The sequence below is a fragment of the Physeter macrocephalus genome, chromosome 4, assembly GCF_002837175.3.
Source record: "Physeter macrocephalus isolate SW-GA chromosome 4, ASM283717v5, whole genome shotgun sequence".
Classification (NCBI taxonomy): Eukaryota; Metazoa; Chordata; class Mammalia; order Artiodactyla; family Physeteridae; genus Physeter; species Physeter macrocephalus.
Window position 1 is genome coordinate 27720604 of NC_041217.1, and position 11050 is coordinate 27731653.

Genomic DNA, 11050 nt, shown 5'->3' on the forward strand with positions numbered 1-11050 from the left:
ATGGCACTGGAATTTCTAAAGAAAGTGGTGCTCTGGATAGGGAAAGTGACACTTTTTGAAGCTGCACAAATTTCAAAGAAGACTGAGAAAACATCAGTTGACCATCTCAAAAAATGATTTTTAAGAGGTTTATGGAGATTATGGGGGGACTATAGACCCAGTATCTCCCACACTAGCATACACTGGCTTGTCTTCCTCTTTACATATTTCTCCTTAATAATGAACCTCCCACCTCCCTGGCAATCAGCCAAACTGAAAAAGCCTACTGCACCATAGTTTGAAGAACCTGTCATACTGTATTAATACAAAGTAAATTCCAGGAATCATGTACTTTTGTAGAGTTCTGCTTTTCCTAACTTTAAAGAAAATACCTTTTATTTTTCTCCTTGGATTCGCTATGTGGAGCTAAGACCAATGTGATGCTTTCAATATTTGATATGTGAATCTAATAATATGAATTTTCATTGCCCATTATAGTTTACAATGCGCTTCCTTTTATATAACATTGTTTCTCAAACAGAGCTAATCATAGATGTCATGGGGGAATAGAAGATCAAAGAATAAAGAGCATCAATTTATTTTTTCTGCTGCTAAGACATTTAAGATGTTATTTTGTATTAAAACAAACACACATCTATTTTAAGTATAATGCATAATTCACATGAATTTCTCAGATGAGACTTCAAAGACATGTCATGCCTAAAATTTGCAGCTACGGGCTTTGCCTGTGGTCTGCTAAGAGCATTAAGGGTGCTGGGTGGAAATTTGAGTAGGATAGGTAAACATTTTTCTTATTTTATTCCCCCCCGCCAAAAAATGTACGGTAAATAACATGTTTGTCCATTTACCACACTAAACTTAGCTTAGGAAACTAAGGCTTGGAAGGTTCAGAAATTCTCCAAATCAATTTCCCACTTTCTACTTGACAGGACTCTTTCTGGCTGCTTCTCCACGAGTGAGACCTCAGTTTACAATGGTTTCACTTGTATGAAAAGCTGGATAATAGCCTTCTCAAAACTTCCACATCCCAATACCCAGAACCTGTGAATACATTACCTTACAATTATCTTATTTTTCTGGTGAGCAAACTGCAGCATGGAAAATATTAAAAGCATGTCCAAAAAACATGAATATACACTTTACAAAAGAATATTAAAGTGTCAGTGGGCATATAAAAAGATCCTCAGCACCCCTGGTCATCAGAAAAATGAAAATTAAAATACTAATGAGGTACCTACATATGCATTAGAATGGCTAAAGACAATATTAAGTGTTGACAAGGCTATTGAGCAACTGGTGCTCTCATATATATTTTTTTCTCATATTAATATGGGGTATAATATGATTAAAATCACTATGAAAACATTTTCACAATTTCTTGTATGGTAAGTATATACTTATTGACACCCAGCATTCCCACTCCTAGGAATTTACTGAAGAGAAATAAAAACATATGTCTACATGGATATTTGTTATTTTATTATTATTAAATACACAAAACAAAAGTTCCTAGCAGCTTTTTTCACAATAACTTAGATTGGAAATAACTCATAAGTCCATCAATAGATAAGTGGACAAATTCTGGTATATCCATATAATGGAATACTTCTGAACAATGAATAGGAATAGTGAAACATGCAAAACATGCATGAATCTCAGAAACATGCTAAGTAGAAGAAGTCAGATACAAAAGAGTACATACTGTATGATTCCATTCACTCTAGAAGAGACAAATCTAATCTATAGTGATAGGAAAGCAGATCAATGATTGCTTGGGTTGGAGGTTTCCAGGTTAACTGGAAAGTAGTACAAGGAAGCATTTTAGGGTGATGGAAATGTTCTTTATCTTGATAGTATTGGTAGTTATACAGGTATATAAATTTGACGAAATTTATAGAAATTAACCCTTAAAATGAGAACATTTCACTGCATGTGAATTATATCTCAATAAAATTGATTTTTAAACAATGTACAGAGTCACACAGCTAAAGTCATAAGGCTTGGATTTGAAACCAGGCCGTCCAACTCTAGAGTCTGTGCTCTCACCACTAGATAATACTGCCTCTCAGGGCTATTCGAGTACCATCAACGGAAACAATTGCCCCTAATTGTGTGGATTCAAATTCCTTGACACTCCTCCCACCAAGAGATGGAGTCTAGTTCTCCTTGCTGTGAATGTGGGCTGGTCTGTGAGCACCTTGACCAATAGAGTAAAGCAGAAATGGCACTGTTCCAGTTCTGAGATACCCTTTAAGAGGCTGGCAGCTTCTACATTGGTCTCTTAGAACGCTGAGATGCTTTATAAGAGGCCAAAATACCCTGCTTGAGAGCCTACATGGCTCAGAGCCCTGAAACTTCATAGAGTGGGAGAGGGCTCCAGCCGAGCCCAGCTTCCTGCCATTCTCCAAAAGACACAAAGTATGTGAGTGACCAGACCAGACAGCCCCTGCATGAGTATTGCTGAATGACCCCACACAACATCATATGGGGCAGTAGAATTGCCCAGCTGAGCCCTGCCTGAATTCCTGACCAACAGAATCATGAGATATAATTTAGAAGCTATTGTTTTAAACATTAAGTTTTGGGTACTCTGTTGTGCAGCAGTTAACTGGAAAACTGATCGAAGGGCATTATTCCCTTTTTGTTGCTGCTGGGGTTTTTCAGTGCTTCATGGAAACCTCTCTCTCTAGCATTCCAGATGTGCTACTATAATTGTCCCACTCATGGGCTCCATAAAGGATGAATAGCTGAATTATGGAGGTCCATCATCACTTGTTACAACAAGTCTATAAATAAAGAGAAATGTGAAATTAGAACCACCAGGATGCCCTGCTCAGCTACTGCATTTGGGCTACTGATGGTTCTTCTTTGTATTTACGGTAAGGTATAGGTGATCTGTAGCACTCCTAACCCCAAAATTAAACAACTTCAAGTTTTTGTGCAGTAACTAGATACTTATATAATTGTTCTATGAAAGGTAACCTTTTCTGAAACACTGCATCATCTACTGGATACAGAGAAGCCATTGGATGCAGCAGAATGAAGATTATTTTCTGAAATATTGGGCAATGTGTGACTTCAGCCTCTGTGCTAATGCAGTATGATAAATACAAAGTACTGAGGCTTCACTCTACAGGCTTAGCTATAAAATGCCAGCTGTCCCTAAGCACCAATCGTTTGCCACTCAAGAACAATCAGTGTGAAGAATAGACCTGTGCCCAAACTGGCAGAGAAGCCCTTGTGCATACTGCAGATGCAAGAATTGTCAGGACTATCCTAATGCCATTCAGCTAAAAGTGCTTTCACTTGTTATAATTTCTGAGTGTATTCTCCTGAAATCAAAGTTTTAAATTCATTTGTTTGGTTGTGTGTGTGTGTGTGTGTGTGTGTGTGTGTGTGTATGTATACAACAACCCAGACTCTTTATCTGCAGTCTGAAAAAACAATATTGAATGCTAATGCTTAAATGATCTGCCACTACTATTAGTAATGCCAGGTCATGTCCCTCCTGGCATAAAAGCGCCTAAGAGCCACTAACTGAAAGCTGCTTACCACAGCTGAAAAATTCTGACATGATCTCCCAACTGCCAACCTCTTTCACCTGACGTTGTCTTTCCCTTCCCTGTTCTCCAGTCACAGGGGCCTTTATTAAGCACTTATTATGTGCCAGGTTCTGTGCCAAGTTCTTTAGATGTATTATCTGATTTAATATTCATAACAGCCCTGGGAAACAGATTCTATTGCAATGTTACAGATAAACAAATTAAGACCTAGAAATTGTGTATCTTGGACAAGGTGACATAAATATTAGGAGTTAGAGCCAGATATTTAACTCTCTATAGACTGATTTAATCCCCAAGTGTGTATCTTCCTTGAATTCAGACCATATATCACACTGCCTTATTGATCTCACCACTCGAATGTCTAATAGACATCTCAAACTTAACATGCTAAGTGATCCAACTCAGAAATTTTGTGTTGGCAAGGATGTGGAGAAAAAGGGAACCCTTGTATACTGCTGGTGGGAATGTAAATTGGTGCAGCCACTGTGGAAAACATTATGGAGGTTCCTCAAAAAATTAAAAATAGAACTACCATATGATCCAGCAATTCCACTCCTGGGTACATACCCAGAAAAAATGAAAACACTAATCTGAAAAGATACATATTCCCCAATGTTCACAGCAGCACTATTTACAATTGTCAAGATATGGAAGCAACCCAAGTGTCCATCAGCAGACGAATAGACAAGGAAGATACACACATATAATGTGTACCATATAATGGTACGCACATATATGTACCATATAATGGTACACACATATAGTGGAATATTACTCAGCCATAAAAAGAAATGAAATATTGCCATTTGAAGCAACGTGGATGGACCTAGAGAATATTATGCTTAGTGAAATAAATCAGACAAATACAATATAATATCACTTACATATGGAATCTAAAAAATAATACAAATGAATGTATATACAAGACAAAAACAGACTCACAGACATAGGAGAAAAACTTGTGATTACCAAAGGGGTGGGGAGAGGGACAAATTAGGAGGATAGGATTAACAGACACAAACTACTATACGTAAAATAGATAAACACAAGGATTTATTTAGTAGCACAGAGAATTACACCCAGTATTTTGTAATAACGTATAATGAAATATAATCTGCAAAAAACCACTTATTATCACTTAGATGTACACCTGAAACCAACACAGTATTGTAAATCAACTGTACTTCAATTAAAGAAAAAAACACATGGACCAAAAAAAAAAGAAGAAACGAAGTTTTGGGTTTTCCCCTTTTTATCCCCATCTTCCCAGCCTCAGTTTATGGCACCACCCAGTTGCCAAAGACAAAAGCTTACGTGTCATCTTTCATTTCTCTCCTCCCCTCAACACCAACATTCAATTTCTCAGCAGCTCCTGTTAGGTTTCTCTCCAAAATGTAACCTGAATCTGCCTACTTCTCTCATCTCCATTGCTACAAGCCTAATCTGGGCCATCTTCAACTTCCTACCTGAGATGAGAGTCTCCTGCCTGGCTGCCCTGCATCCTCTCATTTGGTCATCCTGCAGTGGCCATAATGGTCTCTATGAAGAGGTACCACTCACCCCTTAAGACCCTCCCATGATTTCTTCCCACTGCACGTAGAATGAGAACTAAACTCCTCTCTATAGCCTTCAAAATTACTTGATCTGGCATCCCTGCCAGTTTTCAACCTCTCATTGCTTGTTATTGTCTTTTTTTGTTATTGTTGCTGCTGTTGTTTGGGAAGGGGAACTCAAAAACTGAGAGCTGTGTCAGTCATACTCCTTAATACATGGTGCATTATCATCTTTGATCAACATAGATCCCTCACTTGTTTGTTAGTTGGTTGGCTTATTTCCTTTTGTCCAAATTCCCCACTTACACTTCCTCTTCCTAATGTGTTTCATTCTTAGGTCTTATTATAAATTGTGTATTTATGTTTTGTGTACATATATTTCTAATTTATGTAAACGATACTGTGTAATAAATCACATTCTCCTTCTTTTTAAATCCAGTGCTATGTTTTGAAGATACGTTTATGCTACCTGTTGCATGTTGCCTCTAGTCTGTCTTCTCATTGCTGTATATTACTCTCTGGTCCATCCATCACTTTTTGACTATCCATCCCCTGGGGAGTGGACACCCAGGTTAGCCTGGCTCCCACTCTGGACCACCACAAACAATAAGCATCCCATTATTGTGGACTTACGTGAGAATTATTTAGAATAATTTTGGAAATCTCTAGTAGAAATATACAGTCTTCATTATATCATTAAATATTTACAGAAATCAATAATATGCATATCCAAAAAGAAAACTATAAATTAGGTTTATTAATAACCCCATAAAATTAAGAATAAATAATGAAATGTTGACCCAAAGTAGAAAATATTAACTACTTGGAAAGTAAAAACATATTTTTAAATAGCCATTAGGTCAAGAAGATCTCAAAGCTAAAATGATAAACTCTATAGAAAGCAATAGAAAAGGAAAACACTTCATACATGAACTTATGGTACACAAAGTTGTATTCAGAGTTTAAAAATAATAATACATAGTCACAATACCTTTATTATTTTAAGTAAGAAAAATAAAAGATGAAGAAATTTGCGTCTATCTAGGAAATTTTAAAAGATTATTAAAACTTTTTTTTTTTGCAATTTAGGAAAAGAGAATTTATAGAGAAAAAAATTGAACCTAACAAAATAAGAAACAAAATTTATTAGAATGATTAATGAAGCCAAATGCTGATATTTCAAAAGAACCAATAAAATACACAACCTATTGCAAACTTGATTAAGAAAATAAAAGAGAAAGTAAAAATATGAAAAATTAGGGATGAAAAAAGAGACAAATTACAATGTAAGAGAGTTTTTAAAAAATTATGAGACAGAATTATATGAAACTCTATGGCAACAAATTTGCAAATCTAGAGGAAATGGATAATTTCTCAGTAAAATAAAAATGACCAAAATTAACCCAAGAACAAGACATGAAAATTTTTGAATAGACCAATTACCACAGAAGACATTGGAAAGGTCAAAAAGATCTTCCACTGAAAATGTTACCTACTGGTTTCATAGCTGAAATCTATCTAACCTTTAAAGAACAGCTAGTTCCTATATCTTTTAAATGATTCCAGGCCATAGAAAATAATACAGAGGTTCCTGATACATTTTACAAAGCCTGCACAACTTTAACAACAAAACTTTTTGAAGAAGAAATAGATGACTGTAATCTCACTTATGTATATAAATGCAAAAAAATCTTTTTTAAAAAAGCAAATAGAATCTAGCAGGATAACTAAAGAATAAAACAACACGAATAGGATTTATTCAAAAAATGCAAAGGTTGTTGTACATTAGGAAGTCTATCAAAGTAATTTGTTAGAGCAAAAAGGGAAAAATTTGATCATATCAAAGATGCTAAAAAGGCATTTAATAAATTCAACAATCATTCCTATAGCACTCCAGATAGGGGGTGGAACTTCCAGAAGGCCTGAGTGAGAAGCTCAGAAAATACTATCCCCCCAAAACAATGATAAAACTTAACAAAATTGTCAAAAACAATCACTTCAAACTCTAGAAATTAACCAAAGCATAAAACAAATTTAAAAGTATTATTTACTCCTGGTTACATTCCTTGTTGAGAAATCTTTTTTGTCTGATATTAATATAATCCCTCCAGCATTCTTCAGATCAGTTTTTTTCTCTTTTCTATTTTTATTCTCTTTGTATCTTTCTATGCAATGTGGACTTCTTGTAGAAATCTCATGTCATTTACATGTAATGCAGTTAGTAATATGATTGGGTTTAAATATACCCTTTTGCTATTTGTTTTCTATCTGTTCCGTCTATCCTTTGCTCCTTTTTTCTCCCTTTCCTACATTAAAAATAAAATTTAGTATTCCATTTTATCCACCATTGACTTATTGATATACTTCTTTTGTAGCAGTTGCTCTACAGTTTATAACATACATCTTTATCTTATCTTCTACCTTCCAATAATTTTCTAACACTTCCTACATATTTTAAGAACCTTACAACAGTATACTCCTACTTCTCCCCTCAAACACATTTTTGTCATATATTTTAGTTCTGCATATGTTATAAACCTCTCAATACATGCTTATTTTCTTTAAACAGTCAATTATCTTTTAAAGAGATTTTAAACGTGAGAGAAATGTATCTCTGTTTAACCACATATTTAACATTTTCAGTGCTTTCTATTCTTTTGTGTAGATCCAAACTTCTTCTAGTATTATATTCTTCTGTCTGAAGAACTTCTTTTAACATTGTTTGTAGCATAAGCCTGCAGGAAATAAATATTCTCAGTTTTTACTCACCTTTAAAAAACTTGTATTTAACTTTCATTTTTGAAAGAGAGGTTTGTAGTTTATAGAATTCTAGGTTGACACTTTTTTCCTTTGATAATTTAAAAATACCACTTTATTGTCCTCTGGCTCTGACAAGAAGTCTGTTGTCTTCCTTATCTTTGTTCCTCTCTCTATATTGTGGTCCCTCAGGCCCCTGTCTGCATTTACAACTTTCTACTTATCAACAATTTGCTCATGACGTGCCTGGGTGTGACTTTCTTTGTATTTAATCTATGGCTCATTGGGTTTCTTATATGTGCAACTTTAGAGTATTGATCAAATTTAGACATTTTTCAGCCATTACTACTTCAATTTCTTTTTTTCCTCCTCCTCCATTCTAGGATTCCAATTACACAAATTTTAGACTGCTTGGTATTGCCTCACTGCAGTGATGTTTTGTTCAATTTGTCCTCAGATTTTTTTTTCCCCTTCTGCCTTTTATTTGAAGTTATGTCTTTTTCCTGTGGTGTCTAAGCTACTGTTAATCCCATTCAGTGTGATTTTCATTTCAGGTATTGCATGGAGAAAAATAAAGTAGGGAAGGGAGATAGATGCCAGGTGGATATTTGAAATACGGCCATCAGGGAAAATCTTACTGATAAGCTGAGATTTGAGCAAAGTCCTAAAGAAGGTGAGGTCAGGAGATTCAAGTCTTCATCATCCTCCAAAGCCTTTTTCTATTATACCTTTAGCACCTTTTCCTATTTAACCTGTTCTTTTCCTCCAATACAGTAAGGATAGTTTTCCATTATCTTCTGTATGTTCCTTCTTGTCTCAGAGTCTGTTGAATTACGTTCTTTTGCACTTGTCTCTCTCCTGTCTTCTTTTCCCTTATTATTGATTCCTTTTGCTGCTTTGCTTGTGGCTTCTACATCTATAATGGTTTTATTTTACTCTTTCATCCTTTCCAAAGCTTTGACTACTCACTCTTCATCTCCTTTCACCTTATATTTGAATACTTTTATCTCCTCTTTAGTTTCTTACTTCTAGGGACCACATTTTTTTAATTTAATTGTGATCAGGGGGAAACATTCTGTGGCGTAAGTCTTCATCTGGTGAATAGCCTTTACCTTATTTTTGCTTGTCATGTACTTTTTTCTTTGTGGCTGCTTTTTGGTTATTATGCAACTTTGAATGAGACCAGTTCCTCCTGGAGCAATCGCTTACAAAAGCTTGTGCAGGAATGGCTCATGAACTGAGTAGAGACAGAAGGCAGCTTGGGCTTAGGACTTTCTCACACTTTCCTACCATGTACGTGCCAACACTGCCTGTTCTCAAAGTTTAATGTTCTGGAGTCACTTTGGGGGTAAGCAGAAAGTTCACTTGTCTCCAGTATGCAATGTTTTGTTTTGTTTTTTTAAATGATGATTTAGTAATTATTGTTCCTCGTTATTTTCTTTATTATCATCAGTAGCTGAACTGATTGTCACTTACGCGTGTTCACTCATCTACCCTATCAAACTGACAGCTTATTCTTGTAGAAATGGCAGGTCCGCTCAGATTATCATTCAACCCCTCATCTCTTGCCTCTCTCTGGTGTTAAGCCAGGCTTGGGATACTCCCACAACTCTACCTCCACCCTTCTAGATCTACTGATACAAGAAAGTAAATAATGGTTTGGCTCTCAGCATGCCCTACTTTGAAAAAAAGCATGTGCTTCCCCAGTCTGTCAAGGTATGTGCCCATCCTTGCTGTGTCCCATTATTTGGTCCACATATTACTATATTGACAGCTACTCCTCACAGACTGTTGTTCCCTGGCTTTTCTCCTTCCTTATTTCATATTCTTCTCTGTGGTTTGCTATTGTTGTTTTGGTATTGTTGGTTTCACCGAGCAGAGTAAAAGAGAAGCTTTGATGCCAACCTTTAATTGGAAGTCTCAACAGTTTATTTTAATGCTATTCAACTCAATAAATATTGCGTGCCATGAGGAAAAGGGGGCTGTGTTTAATGCCAAGGAGAGTGAAAAGATAGAGGTAGAAAACCATAGCAAGCGTCTGAAAAACACAAGTAATCCCATTCTTTTGGAACACAAGTGAAAAGAAAGAAATCCACATCTATCACTACAGTGGCAATACGACTGTTGTTTCAACAGAAGTCTTTGCAACTTTGCCTTAAGCGAAATAGTCCAATTTATGTTCTGGGAACCCTCGGGACTATCCTAATAATAACAGTGCTTGGAATTATTAATAAATAATGCTGAACCATCCAAATAATTATTTGTAACTGATGTTCAGTATGTTTTTTGGTCGGTACTTTCAGAACCATGGGGGTCACTTAACAAAATAGAATTTCATGAAAAAAAGACAAAATTTAGGATAAACCCTTCTCTGAAGTGGTTCCTTGCCTAGCTAAGAGTGTGCCTGTACCCAGCAGGCTGAAAATATTGATCACTCTTCTGTGGTAATTAAGCCAAAAAAGACTTCGTGTCTCTTCAGGAGGCCAGGTAAAAAATAAATGGGATCAAGGGGCTTTGCGGACCCTGATGACACTGCAGGCAAGGAAGTGGATTTAAATACAACTAAGCAGGAAAGGGAGTTGGTGGCAACTTTTTATTCTCCTTAAATCTTGGAGTATTGGGACCAAAAATTAAACTGCAAGATTTCATGAGGTTAAATTGCTCCTCCTGTCTGCCCCAAATCATGACAAAAAGGCTTCACCTCAAAGAATTGGTAAATGACTCTCAAAGCATTTGCTCATTCATTTGCCGCTCCCCCCACAATCTTCCTGTCCATTCCCTTTTCTCTGTCTCCTCTGTATTCACCAGCAACCATATTCTTCTCAGCCTCTGGGTTCTGGGGAGAAACCAATGAAGCTCTGACCTGCTATTTGTAAAACAGACCTTACGAGGTGAACAATGGGCTTTTTGTTCTGTTTCTGAATCTTGTGGGATCTCCTACACATGGACTAGCTATGGGAGCCCTTGAATTGGAGAGGAACCTGGGATGAAAAAGCTTAAGCCCTGCTGACCTAACATCAGCTCCTGGCTTTCAAAAATGTTAGCATAGGGCTTCCCTGGTGGCGCAGTGGTTGAGAATCCGCCTGCCGATGCAGGGGACACGGGTTCGTGCCCCGGTCCGGGAGGATCCCGCGTGCCGCGGAGCGGCTGGGCCCGTGAGCCATGGTCACTGAGCCT